This window comes from Schistocerca serialis, chromosome 3, assembly GCF_023864345.2.
Source record: "Schistocerca serialis cubense isolate TAMUIC-IGC-003099 chromosome 3, iqSchSeri2.2, whole genome shotgun sequence".
In the NCBI taxonomy this organism is placed as follows: Eukaryota; Metazoa; Arthropoda; class Insecta; order Orthoptera; family Acrididae; genus Schistocerca; species Schistocerca serialis.
This window is the reverse complement of record NC_064640.1, coordinates 1008146884-1008163391: the sequence shown is the minus strand read 5'-3', so window position 1 is coordinate 1008163391 and position 16508 is coordinate 1008146884.

Sequence of the window (16508 nt, the reverse complement as noted above, 5' to 3'; positions counted from 1 at the left end):
ATCCTGCCTCGGGCATGGATGTTTGTGATATCCTTAGGTTAGTTAGGTTTAAGTAGTTCTAAGTTCCAGTAGACTGATGACCTCAGATGTTAATTCCCATAGTGCTCAGAGCCATTTCTTTTCTACCAAAAATGCAGTTAGCAAATGCTCTTACTCACTTTTGGTGCTGGAGTTGACATTCTCTGTAGCATGTAATACCTCACCATGTCATGACAGCATTCATTACAGCACAATGCAGCAACTCAATGAGCCTCAGTCCTTCTTATTTCACTTTTGAAGCAGGATCATTCATCAGCTCATGAAGGAAGCTGTTATAATCCACCTCTGCAAACATGGAGAGGACTGCACAACCACAAGTAGTTGCTGTAGCACGGCCTTACCAGATGAAAACTTGAAATGTATGATCAACTAACACCTTGTCTGCATCTTAGAATGCTGACAGCTCCTAATGCACTTTCACTGTGGGTTCAGGTGATGCCACTCTACCATTGACATGAACTTTTGCTACTCAATATTATAAATGGGCCGTTTTTTTAGTCAGGTGTTAATTTTGAATTGAAATCTTTATTTTAATTAATTGTTAAAAGTGTAACTTGTCAAGAATGATTTCAGCATATTCGACATCAAATGCCATGCTCTTGAGTATCTGAGGTACTCCAGTGTTTTTCATCACTCTGGGACCGTTAACAGATAGTGCAATATTAACACAAGAAATAGAGAAAACTGAAAGAAGAGCAATGTGTTTGGGATCTCTTCCTGTGTTCTGTATTTTATCTGTAACACATGATTCTCCATCATATGATGAGTGACCTCTTCCATCAGCTGTAATAATCATAAAATTTATGTACAATGTAGCATTATTTCGATGTAGACATACAGCACCAACATGGATGTTAATATCTACATCTTTATTACGAATAATTAAATTATTTCTACTTTTTTCATCCATAAGAAAGTAATAAAATTGATAGCTGTCAATCTTGTTCATTTACAAACATTAAAATTGATTAATTTGCTAAAAAACACTGTTATAGTAGCACCATTGAAATCAATCAAATTAGCATTTTTATCAGTAATACTTGTTTGTAAATCCTGAATTTTATCATGAACTGGAATAAATAAAGGATACTTTGGTTCCTACATTATCAGTGCATCAGATTCAATGTCAGCCTTAAATGAAGTAATAGTATTAGTTTCATGTTGAAAATAATCATAAATTGTTACAAACATTCCATCAGTTAGATTACATTAACATTAATTCATTCAAATGGTATAATTTTATGAATATTATTAGCAATAATTTTTATTAGGTGGTATAAATTGATTATTAAATCTTAACACACTTCTGGTATGATCGTTTATATCTATATATTATTGAATATCACTCTCAATAATAGCTCTGTGTAAATTTTCGTCTAATTTTGGTTTATACTAAGTTTTTTCTTTGAATGACTTTTTTTTAAACTTTTTAAACTGTATTGCCCAACAGGAATTTCTATTGTTTCTCTGTCACAAAAGTGTTTATTATTTTTTGAATGTGATATTTGGAGTTAAAGATGGCATATAATTAGGGCAACGTTTTTATAACTGTCTTTTACAGATACAGTTACTATTTTCTATAGAACTGATGAATTACCACTTATTGAAATACTCATCTCACTGACTACCACTAAATTATTAATAATTATATGAGTCACAGTCTAGAGTGCATTAGCTGTCACAAAATAGACTAGGATCCTAAATAAGATTTTGAGACAAAACTAAAAAAAATATGCATGAAAAGTGTTTACCTAATTGTATTTGATGTGCAATTATTGAACCAAATGGCTGTCGATAACAACATTAAGATTGATAATTGTACTTCAAGTCGAGGTTAGTTCAGCTGGGATGAAATCAATCATTCATATATTTATTCTAGAAGCTTAGATCAAATAAAATACGAAGAATTTAAAAGAATGTGTAGAGAAGTTAAAGAGATTATTGTTACTTTTACTAAAAATAATGAAATTATATCACTGGATGAATATGAAGATAATTTGGTTGTTTTATTTGATGATCTCGTTCTGGAAAATCAGGATGTAGTTAGAGAATATTTTACTACAGGTAAACATAAAGGACTACACTGTATTTATTTAGCTCTCAGAAATTCAAAGATATGTAAATAATTTATCAAAGTTAATTTATATTTCTGGAAAATATTTAGACAAGATAATACAAATTTAAATCATATTGACAATGATTTTGTTGATGAGATTTAATTTTCGAAGATTTAACAGGAAAATGTAGTAAATGTTGGAATGCAGATCATTCAGATTTTTGCACTAGATATGACAAGAAAAACTAGTGATGGAGAATACTGCAACAAGATAAAAAATTTTCTAATTATATGAAGAACTAAAGTTTTTATCTTAATGAAATGAGTTTGAAACAGATATTAAAAATCTATTAATATAATTTAATTTTCATTACCTTAAGACTTTATGTTGAAAATAAAAATTTAAATTATTACTATTTTCAAACATAAGCATAAATGTAAAATATAAACATTAAACATGTTAAAGATAAGCATAAACGTTTAAAAATTTATTATTAATATTTTTATCCAAATTAAATGTTGTCAACATATGATTTGTCCTTTACACCATTCAGTCCAGAAGATGGAAACAAGCAAAACGAAATAGAAAATAAGCTGAAGAAATTTAAAAATGGAAGAAACATCCAAGAACAAAATATGAAAAAAATATGAAATATGAAAAATATCAACCTGTTAATAATGCAATCGAAAGAAATTGAACAAGGATTGGAAGGTTAAGGTGATAATCTGTTAAAAGCTACTAATGAAAATAGAGATTATTCCTTTCATAGCGAAGCTTATACATATCAAAAATTTGGGTGTATATCACCAACTGATTATATATTAACTGCATCAGAACTATAAAATGAGTTAAACAACTGTGAAGAAGTGAATAAAAATCGAAAAGAACAAAAAGTTAAAAAATTTCAAGTGAAAGCATGCTGAAATATATTACAACATATTAACCTATTTATATGTTTAAATATACTGGCCATTTAGCAGAAAAATTTGATGGAGGTAAATTAATTATTGGCAAAAGAGAACATGGAGGTAGAGATGTTTTTGGTAATTGAATCAACTAAAAACATGTACCTACAGATTACATATAAATAAAAAATTCATTCTGAAGATTTATCCAATTATTGAAATACGACATTTGATTCAGGGGCACTGTATTCTGAATAAAATACAAATAAAACATGCTCAAGTCAAAGTATTTAATACATTAATTTGGTAAAAAGAAATTGTTGAAGTTAATTTTCCATAATTAGCAGTAAATTTTTCAGATGATGAGAAAACAGGTGAAGGATTAGTAAAAAACAATATACAGAAAAACTAGTTGAATATGTTTGATTGAATAGTGTTAGAGCTTTTTCCAAAACATTAATGACAACTCATGGTGAAGAATTAGCTGGAAATAAGAATTATTGCAACAAAAAAGTTGGTATATCAAAAATGTTAACTAGGAAAATTAATGATTTAGCTATCAATAATGCAAGAGGCATACCTTATGAAATTAGACTTTTCAACATTTCACCTCATATATTTCGGAAAAATTAAAAACAAGAAAAAGAGTTAATGAATGTATTAATTAACAAATTACCATTCGAAATCCATCTTACTAGCTATAATTACTATGGTCAAGGAACATAATTACAACAAAGATTAGTTAGAGGAGATTAACATATAAATATATTAGATGAACCATTTATTAAGCATAATATTGCCCACAGAGATAAAAAATTTTGAATATAACTCAATGTACATAAATAACATCAAAAATCGCATAAGAAATAATGTTTGCTAAATATGCATTATTTGGAGAAAAAAATAGCTGCAACAGCAGTTAAAGGAATAATGTATAGAAAATGAAAATTTGGACTAATTTTGGAAATAGATGGTTATGGATTACAAATCCTTTTATTATTTTTTAATCACAATATGATAAATTTAATTAATTTTTATAAACTTTTGATCTACTTTAACACATAATTTCATCCTTGATTATTTTGTGCTACTGAATCGCAAAACTAAACGTTAATCAATTAAAATTAAGATAAATAACCAACCATTAAACAGCACTGATGCCCATTTAACTGACTCTAAAAAAACGACAGACAAATAAGATACCTGTTGAAATTCGCTCATAACATTAGATAAACACATTAGAAATTATTACTGAATATTTAACAGAAAAAGATAGAAAGATCAGCTTTAACTAAAAATTATGGGAGGTTTCTTATATTTTTAATAGCAGCTATCAGGTGCTATTGATTCATTAGTGGGCAGAGAACAATTTATCACTAATTAGTTCAGGCTAAGCAATAAATGATGCTGAATTAGAAGAACAAAGAAGACATAATTTAGCACTAGACAAGAATGGTAAATGAATAAAAAATTCGAAGGAATTATTATCAAATTTTGACCTAGAAAGTCTAGTGAAACGCTTTAAAATTAAACATGTTCTTGTTTCTTTAAACTAATCTGAATCTGGAGCAGTTAATTTAGATACTTCAAATCATATTGGTACACACTGGATTTGTTATTACTAAACAAATAATGCAGAAATTGTTGTTTATACATTTAGTGACAATTTACCAAAAAAGTCATTAAAATTTATGTAAAATAAAATATACATTACAATACAGAAGGAATACAAGGTTATCATGAAGTTTCTTTGTACTAAAATTGTTATTTGATAACTGTCAATTTGATGAAATTTTGAATCTAATAAATGGACAATTTGGAAATAAAATGCAGATGCAAAGTACTGAAAAATAAATCTATTGGAATCAGAAAAAGTATGAAAATGAGACTAGAAGGGATTTGATCTAAAAGGAAAAAATTTAGATAACAATTCTGTAGTGAATTGAGAAACATTTTTCAAGTAGCTAAAAGTTATACTAATTATAATGAGAGAGTATTAGTAGATATAAATATCCATCTAATAAAAAAGATGTAACTAACAAAAGGTATTTAGAAAATTAATTAAATAATGTAGTTACAAAAGCTGAAAACACAAGTATTTTAATATAGCGTAATAATTATGTCACTAAAACACAGTAAAATTAAATAAAGTAAAAACTGTACCAATAGACATAAAAATCATGTTACATGGTGACACTTAAAGTGTGTAAATAGATGAGCAAAATTACTCTCAGTACGACCGAGACTCGAACTCGGGACCTTTGCCTTTTGCGGGCAAGTGCTCTACCATTTGAGCTACCGAAGCACGACTCACGCCCGGTACTCACAGCTTTACTTCTGCCAGTATCTCGTCTCCTACCTTCCAAACTTTTTATTTTAGATTCGTCAGTATGTTCTTCCACCTACGCTCAATGGAGCACGTTATCAAGATTTCATACGGGATACTCTACCTGTGCAGCTAGAACATGTGCCTTTACAAGTATGACACAACATGTGGTTCATGCACAATGGAGCTCCTGCACATTTTTAAACAACAGATTCGGTGACCAATGGATAGGTAGAGGCAGACCAATCCCATGGCCTCCACGCTCTCCTGACCTCAACCTTCTTGACTTTCATTTGTTGGGGCATTTGAAAGCTCTTGTCTACGCAACCCCGGTACCAAATGTAGAGACTCTTCGTGCTCGTATTGTGGACGGCTGTGATACAATACGCCATTCTCCAGGGCTGCATCGGCGCATCAGGGATTCCATGTGACGGAGGGTGGATGCATGTATCCTCACTAATGGAGGGCATTTTGAACATTTCCTGTAACAAAGTGTTTGAAGTCACGCTGGTACGTTCTGTTGCTGTGTGTTTCCTTTCCATGATTAATGTGATTTGAAGAGAAGTAATAAAATGAGCTCTAACATGGAAAGTAGGCGTTTCCGGACACATTTCCACATAACATATTTTTTTCATTGTGTGTGAGGAATGTTTCCTGAAAGTTTGGCCGTACCTTTTTGTAAAACCCAGTATTTAAGTGACTGCATTCATTAACAAAAGAATTTTAATAGAAAATTGTCTTGTTTAATGTTATTATTTTTGATAGCAATATATTACTATGTTTTGTATAAATAGTAACACATAATTAGCATTACTTCTTGTTGTAAAGAATAAATTACCAAAATTTGAACCTATAACTACTATATGATGTTGCACATTATAAAAAATTTTCTATTAAATGGAAGTGATTAAGCGATTGCCAAAGCAATCTTCTGACTGTGTCGAAACAAAAAACTGTAAAATTTGAGAAATTGAGGTGGGAATTGGTAATCCTCATTTACAAAAATATACAAAAGATGGTTATAGTATGATATGTGAACGATATTTGGAGGAACATCATTCAAAACTTGGAACACTAAAAGAATTCTGTTTTTATGTGGAAGATATATTTATAAATGTTATTAGAAGGATTATTTAAAAGATGTTTCCCATTATGAATATTCAAAGATATTATTATCAATGGTAAATTATGAATAATCCGTGATGAAAACCAAAATTATTAACTGTTAAAAAACTGAAAAGATTCATTTTTCTTTCTCAAATTCATCATCTAAAGACAAACATGTCAATAAATGTAAAATACTGTTAACAAATTTTACAACAAAATAAATATCATAATTAAGCTCAAATTCCTCAGAGTTGACAAAGGACTGTTTAACATGGCAAGGGAATAAATTGTCATTGTTTTTATTTGGATCATTTAGCTAAAGGACAATATGCAAGTAAATGTAAATTCTGTGTTCTAGAATATATCAAAAACAAGAAATCTGGATGTAACAATGCGTTTGAGGCAAATTGAGAATAATTTAAACGTCGCTTAAGAAATTGTATTTAGTTGTGTTTCTTTTTATCTTAAATTCAATTAATTTTTAATAATCCTTGATAAATTCTTAATTATCATTTTTTCTAATAAAATTTTATGCCTTATAAATATTAACGAAAACTGGTGATAAAATATAAGATTGGACACAGTTAAAAACAATTTAAATGCCGTAACTCTAAATTCTTCTTTATCTAGAACTTAAATTTGTCTTGATCTTGAACTCAACTTTTTTTTTAATTTCTTAATTTCCTTTTGTTTTGAAATTTTTAACAGTTTTGCTCTAGTTCATACATTTTGTTCTATATATACACCACTGTCTGTACGTTTCTAATAAAATATTTGTTTGTGGATGCCAATAAAATTTAGAAAGTTCATAATTGCTAAACTTTGTGATTAGTGAAAAAGAAAAAAAGTACTGTGTGCAGTAATTTAACAAAAGATCATGTAATTGCTTTTATAATTTAACATAATGATATGAAGAAGAATGTATGGAAACAAGTACCTTATTTTGAAACTGAAGATGATGAAATTTTTGAAAATGATCAAACTGACCATATGAAAAAAATATTATCATTTGCTACTAACGTATAGGAAAAACAATAAAAAATAGAAAAACAGTTAATCAGTGTGTAGCTAATAAAGCTTTTGACAGTATATTACAAACTATAAATTTAGAGAATACTCGAAACTTGCTTGACCAAAATTTCTGTATCAAAATCGAAAATTGTGGAAATAATGAAAGAAAATTTAAAATTACACAATAGACTAGCAGTAAATTTCATACTTTTCTGTGATTACAAGAAGAAATCATCAGATCAGCATACAATGGCAGTGTTATTTGTTTCTTCTGTTAGTTTCGGATGTTTACTTCTAAAAATGGCTAGTTGTCAGCCTCATCCAAAAAATCATATAGTATGAAATATCAGAAATATGAACCAAGAGATTTTTGTTATTATGTTTAGTACATCAATGGGCTAATAAAAATCCAGTTGTACACAGAGGACCAAATTGTTATAAAAATGTATCTAATTTATGAAAAAAAGAAGTAGACGAAATTGGTAATTTATATACTGAAACAGAAGAAATGAAACCATTAACATCTGAAGAGCAACCAAGACATAATAATTCAAAATCATAATTATTCAGAGAAACAAAAATTCCTCATCAAGATCATTTTACCAGAAAATATAGAAATCCATGATGTAATAATTCATCCACGTTTTGTACAAATTTATTTGCATAGTTTATCAGGATATGACGCTCATTTGTTCATAAAAACTCACTTATGTGAAAAAATAAATGTATTTAATACCAACAATGAAGATAGGTATTTTGGTTTTGATAAAATACAGAAAATTTGAAAATGAGGTTTGGTACATTTAAGTTTATCACTTCAAGTCCCAACAAACTTTCATCAGATTTAAGAAAGTTTCGATCTACAAGCAATACTTAATTTTTTCCCGAAATTTTAGTAAATTTAGTAATTAGAAAACGAGTTTATCCTTATCAGTATACGGATAATTGTAAATAATTTGAAGAAACAGATCTTCCACCAAAACCAAAATTCTGTAATAAATTAAGTGAGTGTGATATTAATGATCACAATAGTAAATGTCCAACATAAAAATTAAATATAGAGTGATGTGTTGGCAAATGTGCCAACACCTTGTAGATAGAGGAGGCCGAAATGCACGCTATCTAATGCAGACGGGCGTGAATTCTGGAACAGGATAAGTAGTGAATTCTAATAAGAAAAGTATGCAGCTCCTCGAATACTTAACTTTTATTCCTTCAGGTGAATACAGCATTCTTGATGAGACATTTCATACGATAACAATCAAACTATGTAAGGCTAATGGCGCCTTGCTAGGTCGTAGCCATGGACTTAGCTGAAGGCTATTCTAGCTGTCTCTCGGCAAATGAGAGAAAGGCTTCGTCAGTGTAGTCGCTAGCAAAGTCGTCGTACAACTGGGCGAGTGCTAGTCCGTATCTCGAGACCTGCCTTGTGGTGGCGCTCGGTCTGCGATCACACAGTGGCGACATGCGGGTCCGACATGTACTAAATGGACCGCGGCCGATTTAAGCTACCACCTAGCAAGCATGGTGTCTGGCGGTGACACCACATAAAGAATCTTGGTGAATATCATGATTTACATCTCAAAACTGATGTTTTTTTGTTATCTCATGTTTTCGAAAATTTGGGAAATCTTATTAAAGGTTTATGATGCAGATCGATCTTGGTATTTTACAGTCCCTCATTTAGCTTTTGATTTGATGTTAAAAATCACTAAAATTAAATTACAATTATTAGATTATTGTGACATGATTCTAATGATAGAGAAATGAACTAGAGGTACTATGTCTCAACATTGTAAGAGGTATTTCAAAACAAATAATAAATATTTGAAAGATTATGATTCAATTAAGAAATGGAATTATTTAATATATTTAGATGTAAGTAGTTCATATGGCAGGACTTTCTGTTTGTTATCCTAATGATTAAACTGAAGGCTGTGATTATATATCTTTATTCATTTATCAATTGACTGATAAGTATATGAATTATAAATTTAATCTAAATGGTGGTGAAATATGTATTGTCTATGATTATTTAAAAAAACAGAATGAAGTTTTGTCATATCATTAATTAACCATTCTTATCAGGAGAGTTGGTGCAGTGGTTAAGAGTTGGACTCGCATTCGGGAGGATGATGGTTCAATCCTGCATCTGGCCATCCTGATTTAGGTTTTCTGTGGTTTCCCTAAATCGCCTCAGCAAGTGCCGGGATGGTTCCTTTGAAAGGATATGCCTGACTTCCTTCCCCATCCTTCCCTAATCTGTTTGGTCTCCTCCCCCTAAATCAACCCAACCCAAACCATTCTTGTGGCTCTCCTGCCTTTCACTCTCATCATCTACAATGACTTAAGTTCAGAATTGTCCCAGATGATGTTGCCAGTACTTCTGCTTTTTCCTCTTGTTCATGAACTAATCCACTTTCTCCTTGGAGTGGTCTCTCTACCTTTGGTGTAGTCTTCTGTGCTTTCACGATCTCCCACACATTGGTCATATTTTGTTCTGCATCTTTGAGTCTTTCTTCCCAGCAGAGGACTCTGTGCTCTTGTAGTTTTCCCTTCCTCTGGCCTTCAAGCTGCCTAAGCAAACAACGATCAGCATAATTGTGGTAATGCTGCCAGTCCCTCCTCACTTGCCACTTATTAACACTCAGGTCCCAGACGTCAAGGAGCTGGTCTCTAGTACCAGGTTCTGTGGTCAACCTGCTGCTTGTCTATTGAGCACAGGTGTCGAGGATGACCATGAAATACTCGACTGCAGAGTCCACCTCTCTTTCACTCCACATTTGCTGTACGTCCTTCAGGTGCTGTTGTACTGTGGTATTATATAACGCCCAGTCTGTGATATATGTTGTATTTTCCATCCTCTTGTCTTGCTCTGTGACACTGGCACATTCCAGGAAAACTGAGATGTGGTCTGAGTCCAGTTCATAACGAACTGTGGTTTTAGTTCTCCACGTCAGGCCCTTGGCCAGGAAGATGTCTAGGATATCCAGACTGAACTCTGCTTGGTAGGGGATGTGAGTAGGCTCCTTGGCAACGATTGCCCTCAGGGATTATTATTGAAAAACTGCCTCAATCTCCTTCTGCTCTTGTTTATGGTGTTGCAACCACAGTCACTACTGGTATGCTTGTCATTCAAGTCCCCTGTCATTATTACACACTATAAATTGCCTGCCAGTGCCTGAATGTCCTGTGCTGTGGTGTAGCTATGGGGGAGTTATATGCCGAAACTATGGTGAATTCATGGTTACATATTTTTAATTGTATGCTGGCAGCCCCAACTGTGACCAAACTTGGCATATCAATTGTCACCTGAGTTGGTGGGGGTACTGGTGGTGGAGGTACTGGTGGTGGTGGGGGGAGTGACTATCTCCAGCACTGTTATGGGAGAGGGGGTACCACAGTAGTGCAGTAGATGGAGGAGAGCCGCAGATTTTTCTAAGTCGAAGTACTGGCAACTGCACTAGTTGTAGCTAGAAATTTGCTTCTGACGAGTTTGCTGGCCAGATGCAGCAGTAGCAGCAGGGGCCGTTTTCTGCTGCTTCTGGATGTACACCAATTTTTGACACACTTCACAACCTTGGTAACTGGCCAGGTGTTTAACACTGCAGTTGGCACAAGTGGGGTCAGCTGTCCTTTCCTTCTTGTATTATTTAGTCAAGTGTGGGCTGGCACACATGACACGTCGTGGCTTTAAGCTACAATTCTGACTAGCGTGATTATACCGCTGACTGCTGTGGCTCTGCCCAGGACCTTCAGGCTTCTTGTATTTCTCTGTACTGACATGGTAGCCTAGTATATACCTTACCTTAAATTCCCTCTGGCCCCCTGTGGTTATTTACGATTACCGCCAGGAGGTTAGACTCGTTCTTATGGCTGTCTTCTTCTCCGTCTTCCTGAGCTACTTTTGTGAGGTGATGTACACTTATCACTACAAACCCCTCTGCAATCAGCTCATCCTTTATTTCACCAGCTTTGGCATCGTTCAGAAGGTCTTTGACTACCACACATAAGAACATAAAGTCTGTTTTTGTTCCACTGAGTATGAGTGGAACTCAATCTCGTGCCTCTTCATCTCGTCCTTGACTGTGTCGTAGTCTACCACCGTTTTTGCCTGTGAGTTTCCCCTTTAAACCCCTCTGCAGGTCCCTGACCAGATTTGAAATTTCCTGGGTCAGGTAGACAATGATCAGAGGTACACACTCCTTCTTTCTCCTAACCACGAGCATCCTCCTCTCGCCTTCCGCTTCCTCGTTTTCCAGAGCAGAAAACAAGGTAGCGTTCGGCACATTGGCTACCACTTCCTGTGTTGTATTTGTACTCTCTCTTTGTTTCCTGCTCTAGTCTGTGATAAGCCTTCCCTCATCATTTAAACTGTCTTCTTCCTCTCGAACCAACATTAACCTCATCCTGTCGATGTTAACTGTTGTCTGTGATGATGATGATGCCCCCATTCAGGTGGCGTGCACTCTGGCAAGTACTCTCACAGCATTTCACGGAGGATTCCCTTGTTGATTTCATGGAAGCTATGCTTTCAGTCGGACGTTTAGTGGTGTCACCATGGCATATTGGTTGATGCTTGGTTCGCACCTCTATAATTACATAGCAGGTATCCACATCAGAGCCAGTCCTAATCCTCAGTCCAGGGTATCCCTGGAGTCCAACAGGCCCTAGCTTGCAAATACCTTAACACCTCAGGAAGAGCAGGGGGGATGGCCTGTGAGGCAAGGGAAAGAAAACTGTGTGGCAAAGGCAATGCCAAAATGATCATCGCAGTCACACAGATCTAACCCATACCCTCCATACCCGATAGTAGAGCAGCAAGCAGTAAGGCTACACTCTCAATATGCATACCTGTCAGGGGCACAAAACGACAACTTTTCTCCAGAGCACCACAAAATGCGACAACTGTGCCAATAAGATGATAACTCCTGAAGAAGGTTCCAAAGGTGTCAGTACGACATTGAACAGGCTCCATTCGATAGTCGCACCGCATCTTGACAGCTCTGTACTCCCTACCTCCTTGTATAAAGGCGGGTCAGCCTCTCGAGACATCTAGTGGTCAATTCCGTATTGCATAGGGGTGTCCGGTCACTTTTGATCAGATGTGTACATCTGAAATAATAAGCAGGGTCGTGGCGAGTTGGGCCCCATCAAGGATTGTGGTACAGATGGGGCGCAAAAACTGACTTCAGGAAATAACTAAGAAAGAAGGTTTAAAAATTAACATGGAGAGGTATGTGACTGCATCTACGCATCGTGTTCCTATCTTCCGCCTATGAGGAGAAGCGGCTGTGAACACGCATTGTTGTGACGGTGTCATTTCGTCCAAGTAGTATCATAAAGAGATGACTACTAACGAACAGGGGTCTATCCCTAACATCGTTTATGAGGCAACAGTTTGGTTGGTTCACACTGCTGCACAGCTTGCTCATGTGCGACAACGAAGTTCTTGCTGTGACTTTGCTATGATACAGTAAGAGCTAAAAGTGCGGGCAGTGGATGCTGTTTGACTGATGGCTTCTGATTATTGCCAGCTGAGGACTGCAGTAAGCCTGAGCCAGAGGACTTAGAATAATTTGATAGAATAATGTATTAAATGGAAACAAATGTTACATCTGAGTCTATCAGCAGTACAGTGACCTAACTGCAGGCTAGCTGTTGAGAGGAAATTGCAATGGGAAGTTGTTGATGTTAAAAATAGAGTTCTGTACGTTTTATTTTGCTGTGTGTAGACGTAGGGTTACCAACTGTCCAATTTTTTCAGGTCATGTTCGGCTTTTCGATGCTTTTTTTAATGTCTGGCCAGATTTTTCTTTTTTTTTTGACAATGTCTGGCTTTGTGGTAACGAAGTTGCATTTCATTATCTGACGAATTTCAGCACAGCATAATTTGGATGAAGTATAAGCTGCACACACAAGGCTATATATTTTCTCACAAGTTTCGTTACCAATGATGTAATTGTCAGAGAAACGTTTCATTCATAGTGGATGTATATGATACCTCGATTCGAGATATTGGAATTTGTCTAGCACTGTAACGATAATTCCGCACTCTGAAACTAAAGCTTGTTAGTTCCTCCTCCTCTTCCTCCCCTGAGAGAACTCCCCTCGCCGATACAAGTACACTTCCAGGCCTGAGTTATTGAAATAGCACCTTCCACTCTATCAGTTTGATAGACTATTAATTAAATTGCTCAAATAATTATCTCATCCCACTCTGGGAAATCCCCCAGCCCTCCCACTCCCCTCCTCTACCTGGAAACTGGTGGGAAAAAGACTCAGTTGATTGGCCATTTGGTGAGAAATCGAGTGAAGTGAACAGAATATTGTTTAAACAATTTCTTGTTGACAATGCAATGTATGGAATATTGTATGTATAAACAATGTATGTGATACAAGGCGGTGTATGGAATATAGTTGATTTATTTATGTAAAGAATTTGGCAGGAAATCGATTGCAATGTATGGAGTATTGTTCAAACAATTTCTGGTAGACAAGTTAATGTGTGGAATATTGTTTATTTAAACAGTTTAAGGGATACAAGGTAGTGTTTGGAATATAGTATATTACTCTCTTTAAATACTTCATCAGGAAATTAACTGCAGTGTATGGAATATTGTTTATTTAAACAATTTGTGGGTGACAAGGTAATATGGAATATATAAACAATTGTGGCGGTTTTTATTCCGATCATGCAAGGAAATGCTGAGTGGGCTTAGTTTATATTTGCTGCTGGAGTCAGGGATGTTAAGGCACTTATTTTTTATTACTCTCACTTTTCTAAACACACTGGTGTCTAAGCACAGACGGGAAAATCAGACAACTTGCGTTCTGCCCGAAAGTACCGTTATCCAACATGGCGGCGATGACGTCATCCAAGATGAATCCAGGTTCTGTTTACAGCATCACAATGGTCGCATCTGTGTTTGGCGACATCGTGGTGAATGCACATTGGAAACATGTATTCATCACCACCATACTGGCGTATCACCCGGTGTGATGGTATGGAGTGCCATTGGTTACACGTCTCGGTCACCTCTTGTTCGCACTGACGACGCTTTGAACAGTGGACGTTACATTTCAGATGTGTTACGACCTGTGGCTCTACCCTTCATTCGATCCCTGCAAAACCCTACATTTCAGCAGGATAATGCACGATCGCATGTTGCAGGTCCTGTACGGGCCTTTCTGGAATTAGAAAATGTTCGACTGCTGCCCTGGCCAGAACATTCTCCAGATCTCTCATCAATTGAAAACGTCTGGTCAATGGTGGCCGAGCAACTGGCTCGTCACAAGACGCCAGTCACTACTCTTGATGAACTATGGTATCATGTTGAAGCTGCATGGGCAGATGTACCTGTACACGCCATCCAAGCTCTGTTTGACTCAATGCCCAGGCGTATCAAGGCCGTTATTACGGCCAGAGGTGGTTGTTTTGGGTACTGATTTCTCAGGATCTATGCACCCAAATTGCGTGAAATGTAATCACATGTCAGTCCTAGTATAATATATTTGTCCAATGAATACCCGTTTATCATCTGCACGTCTTCTTGGTGCAGCAATTTTAATGGCCAGTAGTGTACATGGGTTGCAGAAGGTGGTGGATATGGCTTTCTCCGACTTCTGCTCAGTTCCGACTTAAATTGGAATGATCACATGCGCAAAGCTGCAGGAATGGGAGCAGTTGCAGGATGAGTAAGGACTGACTAAAACTACGTTGAAATTTTACTGTAGCAGATATGTTCGAGAAAGGTGACTCGCTTTGAGATATGAGAGTGCCAGAAATACGATTCAGTAGTGGTTGTAATCATTAAAGAACTTGTCAATAGGATCCAACGCAGGTATATGCTTGAATGGAAAGATTTGATTCCAAATCATAGACATCATTTCTACCGGATAGCGTAACACTAGAGATCTGAAAAGCTAGTGCACATTTTCTTACGACCTCAATCAGCACATCATCTACTACTGTTTGTGATGCTTCTCAATCAGTCATCGTCTATAACTCAGTGGATACATCGCAGAACCTCTCACATGGTATTGAGACAGAATACGTTACAAGTGCTATAGAAATATCTAGTTGTGGAGGCGTGAGGGAGTCGCAAATACCGCTTACATAGCACGTTCCTTAGCCGAGTCACGTTCAAAATTCAGCTATTTTATCACGAGGTTGCATCGTAGGCTACGTGTAACGGGAGTGTTGATCTGATAATACACATTCCTACGAACACCGTCTCGGTATTTGTCCAGAGAAACCACCTCATTCAGAGGTAATGTCGTACCTCGATTTATAAAGCTAGTATAGCTTTTAACATGGATACTTGTGTGCACCTGTAGAACCAATACCGCTTGTGACAGCAACATACAGCAGTTGTTGCGATCGGGTTTTTTAACATCTGGCTGATTACGAGCTCTCTTTCTAAGACACAGTGGTAGCACTCACAAGAAAAACTAATGAGACATATCCACCCATCGCTGATTTTCTCTCAGTATTATTTCGTATCGTAGGCAATCAGTTATTGACGAGGTAATTTACCTAGTAATAGTAGGGGCTGCGTGATAGGTCCACCTTGAGCATCTGGTTTATAAAGCATGTGTTTGTGGTCTGACATGTGCAAAGGAGATGACTGTGGAATACTGTGATAGCAGAGGGAAGAGTATATCAAGTAATAAGAATGGTACAGATATTTCTATTTCCAGAGCCACAGCCGTCAGCAGGATGTATTTCAAAAAAATGGTTCAAATGGCTCTGAGCACTATGGGACTTACCGAGCGAGGTGGCGCAGTGGTTAGCACACTGGACTCACATTCGGGAGGACGACGGTTCAATCCCGTCTCCGGCCATCCTGATTTAGGTTTTCCGTGATTTCCCTAAATCGTTTCAGCCAAATGTCGGGATGGTTCCTTTGAAAGGGCACGGCCGATTTCCATCCCAATCCTTCCCTAACCCGAGCTTGCGCTCCGTCTCTAATGACCTCGTTGTCGACGGGACGTTAAACACTAATCACCACCACCACCACTATGGGACTTAACATCTGAGGTCATCATTCCCCTAGAACG